The 17865-nt window shown below is 44.8% G+C and overlaps 1 protein-coding gene across 2 annotated transcripts in view; it reads left to right on the top strand.

The window, feature by feature from the left end:
• The window catches only part of AGBL1 (ATP/GTP binding protein like 1), a 391687-nt gene that overhangs the window by 123677 nt on the left and 250145 nt on the right, over positions 1–17865 (top strand). The window lies entirely within an intron of this gene.

Genomic DNA, 17865 nt, shown 5'->3' with positions numbered 1-17865 from the left:
CAGGATTTTCAACAAGGATGGTGCATCTGTCTGTCTAGTTACTTGTGTGACCCTCATCCCCATAGTAACTGAGCACCTGGCAGGCATTAATGCATTTATCACAACATCCCTGTGAGGCAAGGAAATATCATTATTCCCAATTTTCAGATGGGAAAATGAGATTCAGAAAGACCCAGGGTATGTCTACAATGCAGCTGGGAGCATGCCTCCCAGCCCCATAGACAGACTTGTGCTAGTGGGGTTCAAAATAGCCTGCTAAAAATTGCAGGGTGGACATTCTGCCCCGGGTCGGAGTATATAATATACAGGTCAGAGACGTTCATACACAGGAGATGTGCTGGAGTGAATTTTTCCCCCACCATTTCTTTCTCTCTTGTTCACTTGGTGATAAGTAATGCTAGGAAGGAAACTAATAATCTCAAGTAGTCCCTTTACAGGAAACATGTATCTGAAGAAACCTTGGGAAAGGGACATACACACAGTAACTGCCAGAATCTACCAGTGAGAGCTTCTAGTTCAAATTAATTGTTTTTCCAAGCAAAGCTGAAATCGTATTTGTCAGGCGTGTTACTGTAAGTAGGACCCAGTGACTTCATGAAGGAATGCCTAGGTGAGATACCAGCTGATTAGCCCCTATGGACCACTGGAAGTTATGGTAAATAGCAGAATGAATGGATGGATTAGTCATCCAAAGATCTATAATTAAAAGATGCATTCAGTTACACCCAGGTAATGATGAAACTTTCCTCTGTAAACTAGAGCAAACACATCAGTGCCTTGTCACTGTAACAGATGACTAAATTAAAACCTAGAAACTTAAGGAGGCTGATGAATTCATGGCAGCTTAGGTTGTGTTGTGTGGAGGGAGCTGAGCCTTTCTTCCAGTGGATTTAATTAGCTCATTGTCAGAGTGGGACAGGAGCAAGATTTTGTGCATTTTGGGATTTTTTCCTTTCCAGAATGGAATGGGAAAAAAAATTCCCGTGAAACAAAATTTGCTTTGGGTCAATCGAAATGCTTTGATTCGATAAAATCAAAACATTTTCCTGGAGGATAGGTCCACTAATGGCTGTTAGCCAAGATGGTCATGGATGCAAAGCCATGCTCTGGTTATCCCTAAGCCTCTGAGGGTATGTCTATACAGCAAAGGAAAACCTGTGGCTGGCCCCTGCCAGCTGACTTGGGCTTCCAGGGCTTGGGATGTGGGGCTGTTTAATTGCTATGTAGACTTCCGGGCTTGGTCTGGCACCCAGGTTCTAGGACCCTGCAGAGGTCCCAGAGGTCGGGCTCCAGGCCAGAAGTCTACATAACAATGAAACAGCCCTGCAGCCTGAGCCCCGTGACCCCGAGTCAGTTGGCAGGGCCCAGCTATGGGTGTTTCTTTGCTGTGTAGACATACCTTGACTGCCAGATGTTGGGACTAGATGTCAGGGGATGGATCACTTGAGAATTGTCCTGTTCTGTTCATCCCCTCTGATACATATGGCATTGGCCACTGTTGGAAGACAAGATATTGGGTTAGATCAGCATTTCCCAAACTTGGGACGCCGCTTGTGTAGGGAAAGTACGTCCCTTGGCCCGCACCACTTCCAGCAGCTCCCATTGGCCTGGAGCGGCGAACCGCAGCCAGTGGGAGCCGCGATCGGCCGGACCTGCGGATGTGGCAGGTAAACAAACCGGCCTGGCCTGCCAGGGGCTTTCCCTACACAAGCGGCGTCCCAAGTTTGGGAAACACTGGCTAGATGGATCATTGGTCTGACCCAGAATGGCCATTCTTCTGTTCCTCTGATTTTGACCTTTTAAAACTTTTACAAATATTTGTACATTATAAACAATTAACTTTGTTGCAAAAATTGTTTTGAAATGAAAGATCGAAAATATTCCTTTCTGAAAATGTCAAAATGGATGTTTTGACATTTTTAAACACTTCATTTTTTTTCCTGAACAAAATTTCATCAAAATAGACCTGTTTTTGAAAGGTTTTGATTTAGACAAAAATGACATTTACATTAAAAAAAAATTGATAAAATTTTTTGGAACAGTCCTACTCGCTATGGATTGAGTTGGTATGGAAGATCTCTTCTAGTTTTGATAACCTATTATTTTACTGGTCCTTTGAATCTGTGAACTATAATGGGTGTATAAATTAATTCTGGAAAGGTGTGGGTAATAATACTGTACCCTTTTATATAGCTTTGCATCTGAGGATCTGAAAGTGCTTTACAAACATTAATGAATTTAGCTTTACCAGCCCACTCTGAGGTAGGTAAGCAATATTTTTTTCCCGTTTTACAGATGGAGAAATTGAAGCACACAGAATTGTAACAAAATCACAGAGGAATTCTCTGACTGCAACAGCATCTTCTCAGTCCTGGGCCTGTTTCTGCCATAACCTTGTCTTCCTCCTCAGCTGATTTGAATTGCAGTTGTATTCCCAGCACAGAATAGTAACCCTTATAATGTTATGGGGCTCACTTCTGCAGCCATTGAAGTCAGTGGGAGATTTGCTATTGTCTTCAACACGAATGGGATGGAGGCTGATGTGAACCACTAGTGGTTGCTTATGGTATTGCATGGTAAATATTCGGAAGGATGTCTTCATACCTGGACATGCACTTGTGGCTCCTGTTAATGCTGATTATGTAGTCTGTTACTAGTATTCCCCCGCAACCCTTGTGCATGGTGACTGCCTTCTCATCAGCATGTGCTGCATCAAGAAGTTGAGTTGCAGAGGTAGTTTGTTTAAAGTAAAATCCAAATGTCCCTGTTAGTTAGCAGCAGTGGCAAGGGAAGTGGGCAACGTACATCAGAAGCTAATGGATGTAAGACTATAACAGCAGATATGTTTGGTAGACATTCCCCCTCCCCTGGACTGGAGAAGACATTAACGTTAACAGGGAGAGGCAGTAGCATCTGCTCGTGTTTAATTAAGTCTTTTGTTGGGGATGGAGGGCACTCTTGTTTCACAAGCCCCGTAGGACTACTACGGATATAAGGATGACTGATAGGGTAGGTATATAAAGATGTTTATAGTCTTTAAGGTTTCTGTGTGCTCTCCAAACTGGATAAATGGAGACTGATAAGATGTGCTTACTTGACCTCTTCTTAGAACACAGCCTCATTGTGGTATCTACACATCTTTGTGATCAACATCGGTGCACTTCCTTATGTGCGAACACAAGCTAGTTAGATGGCATATTATCTAGTTTGATTTTTTTTAATAAAAAGAAAACAAGACACTTTACCTTTAAGCACTAATGTTCAACTAAATTTTCAAGAACAATTTCTGAGTGAAGAATAGCAAAGAGACCACTTGTACAGGATACTGGGAAATAATGATTGTGTGGAAAATGTACACAGTTTAATTAAGCACATTGATTAAATCAATATGATTCAAACAGCTTAGCGCTCCAATCAGTTTAATCTTGTTAAATGTAATTCAGGCCTCGATAATTGATTAATAATGCATTATAGTTTATGAATTATTGACTCCAAGTTATTATAACTGTGCCCGCTCTCTGCGTGGAAACCGGCGCTGCATGTTAATTATGAAAGGCTGATGCTCATTTCTTTTGAATAACTTTTTCAAAGCTGGAGATGACGTGTCTCCTAAGAAAACAGGGATCAAATCAGATCACAGCTTCGCTGGGGTTAGCCCACCCCAAAGGAAAATGTGCTCCTCAAATAAGGCTCTAATCCAACAGCATTAATAGAGAGAGGCAGAACACCTGCTTGTGTTAGCGAAGATCTTTCCAGTGGCTGGAGGAGTTGTCTGTAGAAGTCCTGCTGGAGCTCAAACTCGAGGGCACAGTGCTGTGCTACTCTGAAATAGTAACAATTCCCAGCACATCTGTCATCCTGCTAATGACATCTGTGCACTAGACCTCATCTTCCACAAATGCATGCAGTACCGCCAACACCACTACACTCTTCCATTCCATATGCCTAATGTTTACACTGAAAACAATCCCATTTCCAGAAATTCCTTTGGGAAGTTCAGTGGCCAATGGTGGAATGTGCTGATGGTCTCATAATCCAGTGCCTAGTGGACATGAGTCCATGTCACTGAAACCACTACAACTACCGACACCCTATGTTGCAGTTCAGGGGAGAGACCACGGACTGAATAGAGAGTGAATGCTTCCCTCACCTCCGGGGGTGGTCCCTCCTAAGTCAGGGGTGGGGCCCACTGGCAAGCCACTTTGTCCATGTTGCACCAGTTCTGTAGGGAAACAAAGAATTTCTGTTTCCAGGACTGATTGTCAGTCTAGCTGTCGAGGTATTTACATGGGGTCCTTATCATTATAGTCTTTCGGAACCTTTTACCAGCACTACATTTCCTTAGAAATGTATTTGTAGTGAATGTGTTCTGCTTCCACCCTTCATCTCTTTCCTCTCTTTCTTCATTCTTTATTTCTGAAGATATTTGCCTGGAAAAAGAAAAGTTGTTTGTCTTCCTAGTTTTCCATACAAATTTTGGGCCTGATTCTGTCTTCCCTTATACTGGATTTTGAACCGCTATAATTCCATTGTTCATTGGAGTTACTCCTAACGACACTGGTGCCAGTGGCAGGAAACTGTAGTCCTTACTTTGGACACGACAGAGTCCCCTGGCTTTGGATGACAGGAAGAGACAAGCTGTTGTGAAAACCGCAATCCAGTTTTCATGTGGATGTCCTTAGTGAAAAAGAGCCCGTTTCTGCATAAAACTGGAGCTCATCCCAAGTTGTTATAGAATTCAGAGCCTGAAGTTTCTTTGCACAAATAGCTAGTTCATCAAACACATAAAGCTGAGGGCAGGGGCACAAAGAGGACCCTAAATGGAAGTTGGCAAAATTTGTTCCAAATGTCTCAGGAAATTCCACGTTATGCACATCTCCAGTCCCAATCCTCTGCGGTGACATCCCAGTCATCTCCACAGCAGCCCATTGCAATGCTCCAAAGCATGGTTTGTTGCTTTCAGAAGAAGCAGGCAAATTCTTAAAAAGCTATACTCCTGCTTGAATGCAAACCAGCATTAGAGGAGGAGGCTGGTGGAGTAGAACAGAAATTTGAGAGAGAGAGAGAAGCAGGGCTGCTTGCAAACCAGTGCTCGCTGAAGTTTTCCATAATGCATCGGCTGCTCTTTGAATCCCAGTGCCTTGTGGGGGTGGGGAGCTGACTCAGCCTGTACAGCCGTGAGACTGCAGCCAGCCTGCAGTCTGGCAAAATGCATATTAAAACACCGAATCCAATTAGTCAAGGCAGCCAGCAATGCAGGGAGGAAAGTGAGCTAGGATCTGGAGCTGCCTGACAAATAGGCCTTGGAGTAGGTGGAACCAGTGGGATTCTTTGCTGATTGAAAAGGTGCATATGTTGTGTTACAGGACACGTTAGCAGACACAACTGCCAACATGAGGTAAGATGTTTGTGTGTTATAGTGGCTGTCCTTCTGCAGTCTGCCTCTACTTTCCTGTTGAAGCTCGTGATCCTGAGGGACTTCTACCATTTGCATATTCTGGAAAAGCCTTTCCGTTTCCTTTTTGGAGACTATGCATTTTATTTTCAAGGGTTTGGATATTGGTGGTTCTCTCTGGCACTGTGTACTGGTGGTGCCTTCTTAGGTCAGGATATCGGTGGTACCGTCTTAACGCTATGCAGACTCCAGGGTTTCCAAAAATCTCGGAGCCTTTTCCGTCAGGTTAATTAATTGTCTTGAAGATGTAAAACACCATATAACTTATTACTTTTATTATTATTGGCTTTGTGCTTTCTTTCCACAATGTAAGCTCTTATCGTAAGTGCCTCAGAGGCTCCAGGGCGCTCCTTATAAGTGTGTGATAAATCATTAAAAATTATGAATGAAACTGAAATAGGTCCAGCGGAGTTCAATGTGCATTACTCACACTGCTGGGGAAATTTACAGCCTGCTCTCTACAACACACCTGTCTTGAAAAGCACTGCCCTGGACACACTGCAGGCCTGGATGGCACTGATTGGTTACCCAAACTCTTCCTTTTCTTGGGAGGAGTGGGGAGGGGTGAGAGAAAACCCATCTCCCCTCCCTTAGAGAGGCTTCAGAATAACCTATGCATGCTGCACTTCCAATCACCCATCTGTTTGGTAGAGCTATGAAAGATAGCCCAGGAGAGCCTCCAAGCTGCCTTTCCTTTCTCAAATGGTAAATGAGCATTGAGCTACTACTAGGTTTCTGCTATCAAGCTCAAATCACAGCCTGAAAAAGCCTTTATTTCACCGAGCAACACATTTCCCATGTCTGGCAGTAAATTCCAGTCCCTCGTGGTGCTGTGGGGCACACTCTAAAAGGTCAATGTGGTTCTGTATAAATTAGCCATAGAGGCATTCAGATTGAGCTAAATCTACTCTTCCTGTGACAAAGGCAGACTTAGAAGGGAGGGCATCCATTAGGGCCGGCTTGATTGCAGAGGCTGAATAATTTCATGAACAATAATAACCTGCTTGCTAATATTGGAATAATCAAACGCTATGCCCTAGGGTGTAAACTGACAAAACAGAGGTCAGGGAGGAATTCCTTCCACCTGTTATAGCATTGCTCAATTGGCCAGGTGCATTATTAGGGAGGTTTATGCTTCCTCTGAAATACAAGGTGTTGGCTGCTTCTGGAGGCAGAATACCAGACTGTCAGAGGGTGGGCTGTCCCTTTAAGGGAGTTGGACATAGCCCTCAGCTGTGACTAGTTAGCTGCCTCCCAGGTGATAGGTCTGGGGCTGGGGATCAGATGATAGCCTGCAGGCCACCTGGGCCTGAGATAAAAGGCCAACAAACAGCTCACTAGAGAGAGACCTGCAGGGAGCAGACAAGCTACTGTAGGAGACCCTGAGTCAGGGCAAGGGACCTGGTTTATCTGTTTGGTTTATCATAGAATCATAGGACTGCTGCTAGGAGGAATAGCTGATGTACTGACTAGTTAGCCTCTCTGTCTTTGTTTCTACCTCCTCCATCTTTGTCTACCATCTCCAAGGCAAGTGAAGAAAGATTTCTCACCCCATGGCTAAAATGGAATTGAATGCTGTGCTGTCACAGGAACCAATCCTCTTCAATTCCTGGTGGGTTCTAAGCCCTATTGGGCGCCTGCTAGTGGGGGAAAGGCGGTCAGGGAAGAATAGTCACAGGAGGACAGCTGGCAGGGTAAGCTTTCTTCATAAAATGGCACATACTGTAGCTGGCAAGTTTCCAGCGTGGAGTGAATCAATCTATGCTGGCTGTTGTTGAAACCCAATGAAGGCCTTTTTTGCCATTGAAAGCAGCTTCTGTCTCTGGTTCAGTCGTTACTCCCCCCCTGTGTTCTAGTCATAGCACCACCTTTCCACTGCAAATCTCACCCACTGGGCATTTGTCAGGTCTTAATACGTTATTATCCCACTGAAGTAAATTATCCTTGAGCATGTGAGGGGAATGGAAGGGCAGAGCAGGTAAAAAGTGGGGTGATGGCTCAAGCTTATGTTCTAATAAATTGTCAAGTTTGTTGTGGGAGGGATGTTCCTCCAGAATGTTCATCAACTTTTTCTCCCTTTTATTTCCTGCCCCCCCACCCCAAAAAGCTCCTTTCCATTATTATTATTTGTATCATGGTCATGAGAATGTGAGTTAAAGATGTTTGCTGTTTTCATCGACGTCATAAAGCCATTTCGTTCAGTTTGGAGGGAAGTATTCTAGAAAGTAATAAAACCATATGGCATTCCAGAGAAAATAATTGCAACTATAAAAGCAATGTACAAAGACTCCTGCAGTGCCATAAGCATTGGTGGAAAATTAAGCAACTGGTTCAAGTCAAAGACTGGTGTAAGGCCAGGGGCATGGAGTCACTGTCACTTTTAATCATGTTCTTCAAAAAGTTGTCAGGTGTGACATTGGATGATCTAGAGTTAAGCTCCGTATCTTATGCAGATGACATTGTACAACTGGCAGACACATTTGAATTAAAGCTTATACTCTTCACTGCCTTGGTAAATTGGTGTAGTCAATCCGGTCTTACAATAAATGCCAAGAAGACAAAGCGGTTGCATCTTGGAAAACGGACAGTAGATAAAGTGTTGAGAGGTAACAGCGATGAAGTCGCAGAACAAGTCAAATCTTATCTGAACCTAGGAAGTTTTATCAGTGCCATCAAGGATGAGGTTAAAAGGAGATGTGCCAACTGACAAAATTATGAACTGATAAAAACATTGTTTGGTACCAAAGTAAAAATGTATCAAACCAGTGGACTTAACAGTATCACTCTGTGGTCTGGAAGCAGTTGCATTAAATGAAGCAGACATCAGAAGGCTGGAGGCGGTAGAAAGATGACAGATGTAAAGTGGAATGATTTTAAGACAAATGAAGTTAAAGGAGAGTAGGATGTGAAATCAGGGTTCAGGCCTTGCTGCAATAGAAAAGATTACAACAGTGGCGACACTGCTGAAGATGAACAGATGCTAGGATGCCAATAATGCAAGTTACCACCAAGGTCAGTCCAAACTAGAGGCTGACCACTGACTAGATGGTGGGATGTCATACACAAGGACGTGGACATAATGGAGGAGCAAGCCATGGGCAGGAATGAATGGCTACATTGTGCTGTTCCCTACGTCTGCAAAGACGATCTGGCGTGAGAGAGAGATTATGGTAAACACCAGGAGCCACAGTCAGGGATCAAGACCCCATTTTACTAAGTGCCATACAAATCTCCTAGAGATTACAATGACATAGTCTTGTGTTTAAAATGACTAGGGATACATGAGACCTGGGTTCAGCTTCTTACTCTGCCACGGACTCTCTGTGTGACCTTGGGCAAGTTTCTTCGGTTTTGTCTACTCTTGGAGCTCGGGGTGCGATTCCCAGCTTGTGTAGACATACTTGCGCTAGCTCTCATTGGGCTAACATGCTAAAAATAGTAGAGTAGCCGTGGCAGCATAGGCAGCGGCACAGGCTGGCTGCTCCCAGTACAACCCCTGCCCCCATCCCAACCCTATGGGTATGTATTCAGGGCAGGTAGCCCATGCCACTGCTCACTGCAGCCCATGCTACCACGGCTACACTACTATTTTTAGCATGCTAGCTCCATGAGAACTAGCGTGAGTGTTGTGACAGATACGGCAATTTCCTGCAATGACCTTACTGTATTAAGTTTATGTATTATTGTAGGCCAGGATTGTATGTAACCTCTCGAGGGGGGAGGATATGACAGATGTAAGACTTGGGAGTTTCAAAGACTGTATTGAAAATGTGCCAGGCAAATCTGGACTTTTGGGACAGTAAGCGTTAAGAGGATTTCCTGGGGAATCCCTAGGGAGAAGTTAATGCAAATTCCCCAGCTCCAGTTATGCAAAACCCCAGCCTTTTGAAGCTATGCCTTGAGGAGAGGATCATTGTCTGCTGATTACCTGTAACAGAAGGCCAGAGGAAAAGCCTGATGCTGTATAGAGAACAGCTGATCTGTCCAGCCTGGGTTCTGGTTTTGGGAGGATCAATTCTTTAACGATTGTGAGGTGCTCAGATTTTACAGTTATGGGAGCCATAATAGTACCTGCGTAGGTAGACAGACAAGCACTCCATAAATAGTATTGCTGGGAGTTTGTGAGATAGACAGGAAGCTGTTAAAGACTAAGAGCAATACAAAGTGTTCCCCACTCTCTCTGAGAGCTAGACGTGTTGACTCTTCATCCTTTTCCGGATTGGGGAGTTTCCTGGTGCTTCCCCATCTTTCAAAAATTGCCTTCTACAGCCTCATTTAGGTAATCTGGACTTGGAGCCTTAAAGGTTTTGGTAGCAGAGGACCCAATGGCTGGTTGGAAAAGGCAGTCCTCAGTTACTAGATTTGATGTTACAACTTACACATTACTGTCTTATCCAGGCTGAGCTAGCCAGCCCAGGATCACTAATGAGAGGAGCTGGTTGAGTAGTGCAGAACCGTGTTATTGCACATTTGTTGGAATTACGAACTGCTGTTTGGTTCAACTATGTTCATACCTCTTACTAGTTATTTAGGACTTTGTTCGTGTGTAGCTTTGTAGGATGGCCTTTCTTTTCGAATGCTCTGTGTGCACAATATTAAGGGTGATAACGGGAGAACAAGTGTATTCGCTATTCAGTATTTGCATTTGTTATTCTCCTGTTTCTGAGCTGGGCCTGAAGTGCTGAGCCCTTGGGGCTAGATCCACAAAGGGGACTGAGAGTCAGTTTTGCAGCGACTAATGTTTAGTAACCCTTCCACCTAATAGAATCCACAGCCCCGAGTTAGGTGCCAGGGCTCCCTGTCCAATGCATGGGGAGAGTTGGGTTCCTAAGAATGGGATCCACAAAGCCCAGCAAACTGAACAGGAAATCATCTAAGATAGCCAATAGGAAACACCACGAAGAGGGGTATAGCCTAAACGGCACTTTTCCAAATGGACTTAGGTGACTAACTCCAGGTTGGAGGAAGGCGTCTCCTTCCCCTCAGGATTCACAGACATAAGCCCTGGCCTGGAGTTGGGCACCTCTAAGCCCTTCCTTTGGTGGGTGGGGAGGACTTCCCCTTCCCCTTATAACTTTTAATCCAGTGGTTAGAGCACCATCCCAGAAAGTGGGAGACCTGGGATAACTTCCCCTCTCTGCCTTATGCGGAACAAGGATTCGAACCCACATCTCGCCCTCTCGAGTGAGTGCCCAAACCAATGGGCTACTCTGGAGCGGGTCTCTCTCAATAGAAGATGTTCCCCTTTGTATAAATAACTAGTCATTAATGACTCTCTAGCTCAGTGGTTAGGGAACTCACCTCAGATGTGGGAGACTCAAGTCCTTGTTCCAATGACTATTTATACAAAGGGAAACTGCTTCAGAAGGAGAGATTGAGAGAGACCCCCCGCCTCCCAGAATGTCACGCAGCTGGGTTAAAAATTGTAAAAGAGGTGTCTCCTCCTTTGTTTCGTACAGGGACCAAGCCGAGAATTGATCAAGCCCTACAGGCGAGGTAGGCAAGCAGGACACTGCTGGGGCATGAGCTAGGCACCTGGATGGCTGTGTCCAGGCCCAGCAGCAGGCTTTTAGGCACCTAAGGGATTTTACTGACCGAAACATAGGCATGTAGAGACTTCTAAATTTTGGCTGTAGGTGCCTAAAGTGGCAGTTCGACCCCTAAATCCTTTTGTGGCTCTTGAGCCTGGTGTGTGTATCTCCCAACTGCAACTCGGTTTCAAAAGGAGTTGCAGGAACTGTGCAGGATCAGACCCTTTCTGTTTCGTTTAAAAGTTTCAGTTATCCAATTAGTGGGCAGGACTGTTACCAGGTGACTTAGCTGACCAATCGCATACCACGAATAATATGCAACAGATAGCTGAGGTGAACATTTTGCAAACACCCCACTGACTGACATTTGCTCATAAACCACTGAGGTTTCTTGTGAGTAACGGATGCATTCTCAAAAACCGGAATTAGTTAGCAACTAAGCAGTAGCAGTTATACAGCAGTTATAAGAACTTTTAAACAAAAATAGGACTAAAACCATTGAATAACTTTAATTGAAACGGTGCTTTGGAAAAGAGGCAGGTTTGTCCTCACCTACATCAAAATGAGGCACTTGGAAGTTCTCTGAGCTCACCCCCTTGTCTCTGATGCAGGAACAGTGATCTCTGTAGGTGAGAGAGGTGTTAATTTCCATGTTCAGGTCTTGGCCTTTCTACTGAGATTATCAGCATGGAGACCAAATGCTGTGCTGGATGTTCCGATGTGGATATGTATCCACTAGGAACTGGATTCAGACTCCCAAATCACTTCAAAAGATCCACCATGCAGCTCTTCGATGCTCACAGGAATCCATTTCTGTTGGCTGGGACTTGATTCAAGGCCTCATGCACCAGCTGAAAGGCTCTGTATCCCATTTCTCATCTCCCAGACTAGAGTTAAGAGTAGTAGCAAAAAGAGTAACCTCTGTCATTTCACGTTACCATTCCATTCCTCCCCTTCCCACAAGGGAACAATTATATGTAAGTGTTTCTTTTTAGGCCATCAGCTACCTGCTCTCCCCCACAACACTCTTAAGCATTTGCTTTTGCTAGGGTTAGCTTTGTATTTTTTTAAAGGGACACTGTATCTCTGAATTAATAATCTTCCTCTCCTTAACTTTGTGAATAAACTCCACATAATCGAATCAGGTCCCAGAACCGACAGGCCTTGTTCCGGATCTTAACTCTGTTTCCCAAAGAAGGCATTTTCTCAGTAACACTTAGTAAAATGATATCTATCAAATCGCCAGTGCATTTAGAATTTAATTTGCTCTATCAGTTGCAATTGTCGTGCTACTTAGCTATGGGAGGAAAAAATGTAATTTCCCTGCCTCTTTGTAATTCCTTTTACAAGCCTTTCTCTTCTGTTTTCACTGAACTCATTGAATGAGCTGTTGTGAGGGGTTGCCAGGTTAGTCCTGGTGCTGCTCAAGCTCCTTGAACCAGGCATTGAGTTAGCCAGAGCAAAGATGTCCAACCTTTTGCTAAAGATCAGTGGGTGTATGGACAGGTGAGTGTGTGAAGGGGTATGCGTTTGTGAGTCTGGGTGGAGGGTAGGTTGTGCATGACGAATGTGTGTATGTCTTGGGGTGAAAGCATGAGAAGGTGTGATGAAGAGGTTGCCTCTCTTCCATCTTCAGTTCCCTTCTCCTGTCTATGATCTTGTCAGGTTTTCTTTTACAAGAAGTCTGAAAAGTTCTCCTGCAACCTTTCTTCTCTCTCCTGGCCTCCCACCTTCTCCTCTAGCTCTTCTCTTGAGGCTTCTTTCCTACTCTCCAGGTTTTGGTGCCCAAAACAATTGTAATAGGCATGGGTGGGTGCAGGTCTCAGGATTGTGGCACCTTGTGGAGGTGCGTGTGATAAACTGGGTGTGTAGGTTTCAGTGTGCAAACGAGTAGCGGGGTGTGACTGTGTGCCAGTGCAAGTAGGAAGCTTTCCAAGTCTGCCCCTGTAAAATACCAAAACTGACACTGCTCTAGTCTATAGCAATGGTCTAGCACACTTAAGTTATGTTAGAAATACTGGAGTGCTGTTTGGTTGCTGAAGGATACTGAGGTGCAGCATTCTTTTAAAATAAGGTTGGAGCCCCTCAGGCTATGTCTACATTGCCCCGCAGTTTGGACTACAGGGGTGTGAATAGCTGTGCACACCAAAGTGGTGCGCTGTAGCTCCCCCATGTGGGCGTTGTAGGTACGCACTAAAAGGTTCTTAGTTCACATTAATGTAGTCCTGTTGGAAGAAGATTACATTAATGCTAGGACACTTTTAGTTGGCTCCCTGGCATCTAACAGGGGAGGCACAGCGCAGCACTTTGGTGCATGCCCCTGTAGTCTGAACTGTGGGGCAGTGTAGACCAGCATTAAGTCATTGGCCAGGTAGAAATTCAGACCACAGCTTGTAAGCAGTGGAAAAAGGATGATCTTGTGGATAAGACACTGGACCTGGCACCCAGGAGACTGGTGCTCAGTTCTCAGTTCAACCCCGACTCCCTGTATCTATTCAATTTCTCTGTGTCTCAGTGTTTCTTTACCTTACAGGTGCTTTGAGGGTACATTCATAAATGTCTGTGCGGTACTCAGATGTTGCAGCGATGGGGTGGATAGATGGAGTTAGTCACCAACTGCATCATAACAACACTGACAGGACTCCAGAAATGACATCTAGGCCAGAGGTTCTCAAATTGTGGTCTGCGGACGACCAGTGGTCTGCGAGCTCCATTCAGGTGGCCCGCGGATAGTTCTCTCTAAGGTGTGCACCTGGCCGGCTGCACATGAGAGAATGAAGGGCCACCCACCTAATTAGTGGAGCCACGCAGGCATGGCTCCACTAATTAGGTGCCTGGACCCTGGAGAAGACACACATGCAAGGTGAGGTGGTGGCCTTGGGCATAATAGGGGGTAGGTGGGAAGGGGCAGTGGGATGAGAAGAGTGGGTGGGGGGAATTTGGGATGTGAAGGGCTGTGGCGGCCAGAGAAAGAGGCATCTTCCCCCAGCTCCAGGGCTGCGGCTGCTGGGGAGAGACCCAGCCTCCGCTCTGTGGCTGCTGTGGCGGGGGAGATACCCCCCTCCTTCCCAGCCCCAGCTTGGGGGCTGCCACAGTGGGGCATAGCGGGAGCCCCTCTCCGTCCCAGCCCCTGCTCGGAGGCTGCCGCAGCGGGGGACAGAGGGCACATCCATTGTATTAGAAAGGTAAGGCTACTGATATTAAAATATGAATTGTGTGCTTTTATTTGTAGAACAAAAAAAGTTAATTAATTTTTTTATATAGTACTTTTATCCAAAGCGCTTTACAATAGATAGCTAACGGTACAAAAAACATTTGAAAAGACCATTAAGTGGTCCGCTGAGACCCTAAGCAATTTTCAAGTGGTCTGTGGAAAAAAAAGTTTGAGAACCACTGATCTAGGCCATTTGCTAGGCACCCAGATACTATGGTGTTGAGCACGGTATAAATGTCTAGATAAATAGGTGGATGCTAATAGGCACCAGGAATCTGTGTGGGCGAGAGGAGAAAAAGCAGCAGAAGGCCAGAGACTGAACTGGGAAAGAGGTGACAGAGAAAGGAGGGGTGTATGGATGGGAGAAGGGGTTCTTCATCCAAGGGAGGATAGAAAGTTATAGAAGTACCTTGGTGGTCCTGCAGCCACCAGGTAGATGTGAAGGAACAGGTGGAAAGAAGGGTAAAAGTGTCCTCCCTTGGGAGAGCAAAGGTGGAAATGCCTGAGTGAAGCATTTGGAATATTGCAAAGATAATGATGTGGATAATATTCAGGGTGTCAGAAACTTCTAGGACTTGATCCTTCCCTGCCTTTCCTCTTGTGTTGTCACTTATATCTGTGCAAAGTGCGGGAAAATGCTACCCTCTCAGTGTGGTAGTCTTCTGTGCCCACTTTGCACAGGTGCAAAGGCTACCAAGGTCCAGGTCTGCGGAGAATCAGGCCCTTTGCCATTCCTTTCCCTGTGGCCAGCAGGAGGCAGGCTGCTATTTTCACAACACTGGCACAAAGTCTGCCCTGATACATCAGTGTCTCAGGCTACTGCAGGTCGCTCCATAACTCAGTAGGGAATTTGTATTGCAGCAGGGTAGGAGAGTTGGAATTGAAGGCCACTCTAGGAACACAGTTGTGTAAATCCTGGCCTTGGGCAGCCCTAGCTGTTTAGCTATGTTTCATAAATCAGGTCCTGTCGTGTCTGTCACGGCTTCCAGATGCCAAATTCTTTCTGTGGCACCTTTGTCAAGCATTTTAAAAGGGCAAGAAAATCAACAGCCAGGAGGTCATGATGAAGCACAATCTGACTCAGGAATTGGGCTTCAGACTGAGGAAAGAAATGAGAGCAGCCGGCGAATAAGTCAGCAAGAGGCAGCAAGAGGGTGTCTATGCAATTCTGGGATCTCATAAACTGCATCTTTGGGTGCATGTTGTCTCCAGCATTCAGACTGCGTGATACATCTGACTGCTTCTCTGTTTTCACTGTGCCTCATGTTTGCTAGCCCCAGACCATCAAAGATGCAACGGACCCACGTCCACCCTTATGTGCACATGCAGCACAGTATGCTGGCCATGAGCTCCCACATTTGTAGAGATGTGCTTAATAAAGCAAAACTCTCATTCAGATGGATTGAATTATTGACCAGATTGCTTTGCTAACGAACACAAGCTCTGGTGGATGTGTCTCTTCCCTAGTACGAGACCCACTTCCTTGATCCTCAACCAGTTTTCTCCCCAGTTTGAATATCCCTTGCCATGCAGATCCCACTAACTTATTTACTAGCTTTTAATTTCATCTGCCTAGGCACAACTTGCAATTAAAAATTGTGCCCAGCCAGCAGAAACACAGCCTATTTACCACCAAACAGCTCATATTTTCTGCGTTCATGGAAACTGAAGCCCTATAGGCACAGGGAAGCACTAGCACAAACTTCCTAAAACATACCCTGCCAATATGCCCCAAAAGTTATTCCAATAGCTGATGCATGAGAACCTGAAAGTACTGGACTATGAACTGAGAAACTGACTAGCTTGCTTTCATCATCCAAGCTGAGTGAAATGCATAGAGCAAACAAACAGCCTAAGTAAAGTGCATTAAACTTTCAAACTTCTTTCCATTTTAATATTTGAAGATGTTAGAATGGTAGGCAAGGAGTTTTTTGTTTAACGGTATATGGTTTTTATCATTACTCTAAACAGAGACACTGGTTTTATGGCTCATTACAAAAAATTGTCACACACCCTACTGCCTGCTAACCCTTAATTGCTCACTTCATTTTAATTGGTCTCCTACAGAATGTTTGAACCCCTTATGCTTAACAGTCTGACCCAACTTGTATTTAGCTCAGACACTCTGATTAGCTCTTTGAAGCTTGAAAGTTTTCTCTCAGCCACCAACAGAAGTTGGTCTGATAAAAGATATTAGCTCATCCACCTTGTCAATCTAACTCTTTAAACAGTTAAAGAATGGATGTCACCTTATCCCTTGCAAACAAGATACTGGCATAAAAAGCTTTCTGGGGAAATAAGTCATACCATGCAGTGCTAGTCATCAGCCTGTCATGACATTGATTGACAAGGATAGTCTTTTATTTAAATATGTGTTATATATTTTAAAAGCATTTTGATAGTTTACAGACCTGAAGATGAAGTGGCTGCAAAGGCTTTCCAATGCAATAATGACTTAAGGGCCAGTGAACCTCCAAGGCAAATAGGTGGGAACCAGAGCTAGCTCTTCTTAGGCCATGCAGAGTGACAGGCCCTTTGGCAGCATTTGTTGGAAATGTTCAAAGCTCTGCCAGTGAAATATGGGTTAAAGACGCAGGAAGGCACTGGGATCCCATCAGCGAAGGGTGGCACCGTAGTCAGCGCCACTGAGCCGATGGATGCACTAAATATGCCAGAAATTCAAGCTGAACAGCAACCATCACTTGCATCATCACATTATTTGACAAATAGAATCTTCCAGCCAGGACTGATTTTTTAAAAATAGATAACTTGAAAATCATTTGGGAAACTATAGTTAATGAATGCTGGAAATGTGGCTCTGATACACTGGAATGTGCTCTTCTCTTCCAAGAAGATGCTGCAGGTGGAAGAAAAGGGGGAACAGTAGGTGATATGTGAACTTTATAGCAAATGTGGTTCCCTCCTCTTCTCTGTGGGATTGTCACATGGTTGCTGTCATAATAGCTTGTCTGCTCCACTCAGGGTTTCCTTGGTCTTGTTGACGCACTTGTGCATAACTTTTCAGAAAGAAAACAATCCTTCCTTAAACTTTCCTGGCACTTGGTTTGTAAGAACAGATGAACTGCCCTTCCAGAACAGACTAATGGTCCATCTAGTCTGGTATCTTGCCTCCAATAGTGGCTGGGGTAGGATGGCACATGCCTTGCTGTGCACTCTTAGAGCACCTTGAAAAAATTCTTCCTGACCCTAGCTGGAAGTCAGTTGATGCCCTGAAGCATGAAGGTTGAGAATCCTGGTGGTGGTTATCTCTGTTACTGTAATGTCAGATGCTGTAGGAAGAAACATAACAGTTCATTGTACCCCATCCGGCCTCTTCTCAGATGTCCTATTTAGCTGGTTCCAGGAACCAAAGAGCCACTTGCTGCATATTTAATCATTAGAGGAAGAAGAACAGAGTTGTATTTTATGTGCTATGCAGCCTCTCTGAAGTGTTACCTTCCTGGCAAAGTCACAGGGAAATTGATATTTCACTGCATGTGCACGTCTGCACATTTATACAGCAGCATGAATGAAGGAACCGATGGGCATGGTTCCCAGCTGTGTGTATAACGCAGGGCTCATTAACCAAATGTTGCTAGAGTGGTCAAAAGCTATAAACCCAGGAAAACCCTTGAATAAGCAAAGTTAAAGAACCTGCCTTTTTG

This window comes from Terrapene carolina, unplaced genomic scaffold, assembly GCF_002925995.2.
Source record: "Terrapene carolina triunguis isolate 2854851 unplaced genomic scaffold, T_m_triunguis-2.0 Scaffold67, whole genome shotgun sequence".
NCBI classification, from domain to species: Eukaryota; Metazoa; Chordata; order Testudines; family Emydidae; genus Terrapene; species Terrapene triunguis.
This window is presented reverse-complemented; position numbering and strand designations above follow the sequence as displayed.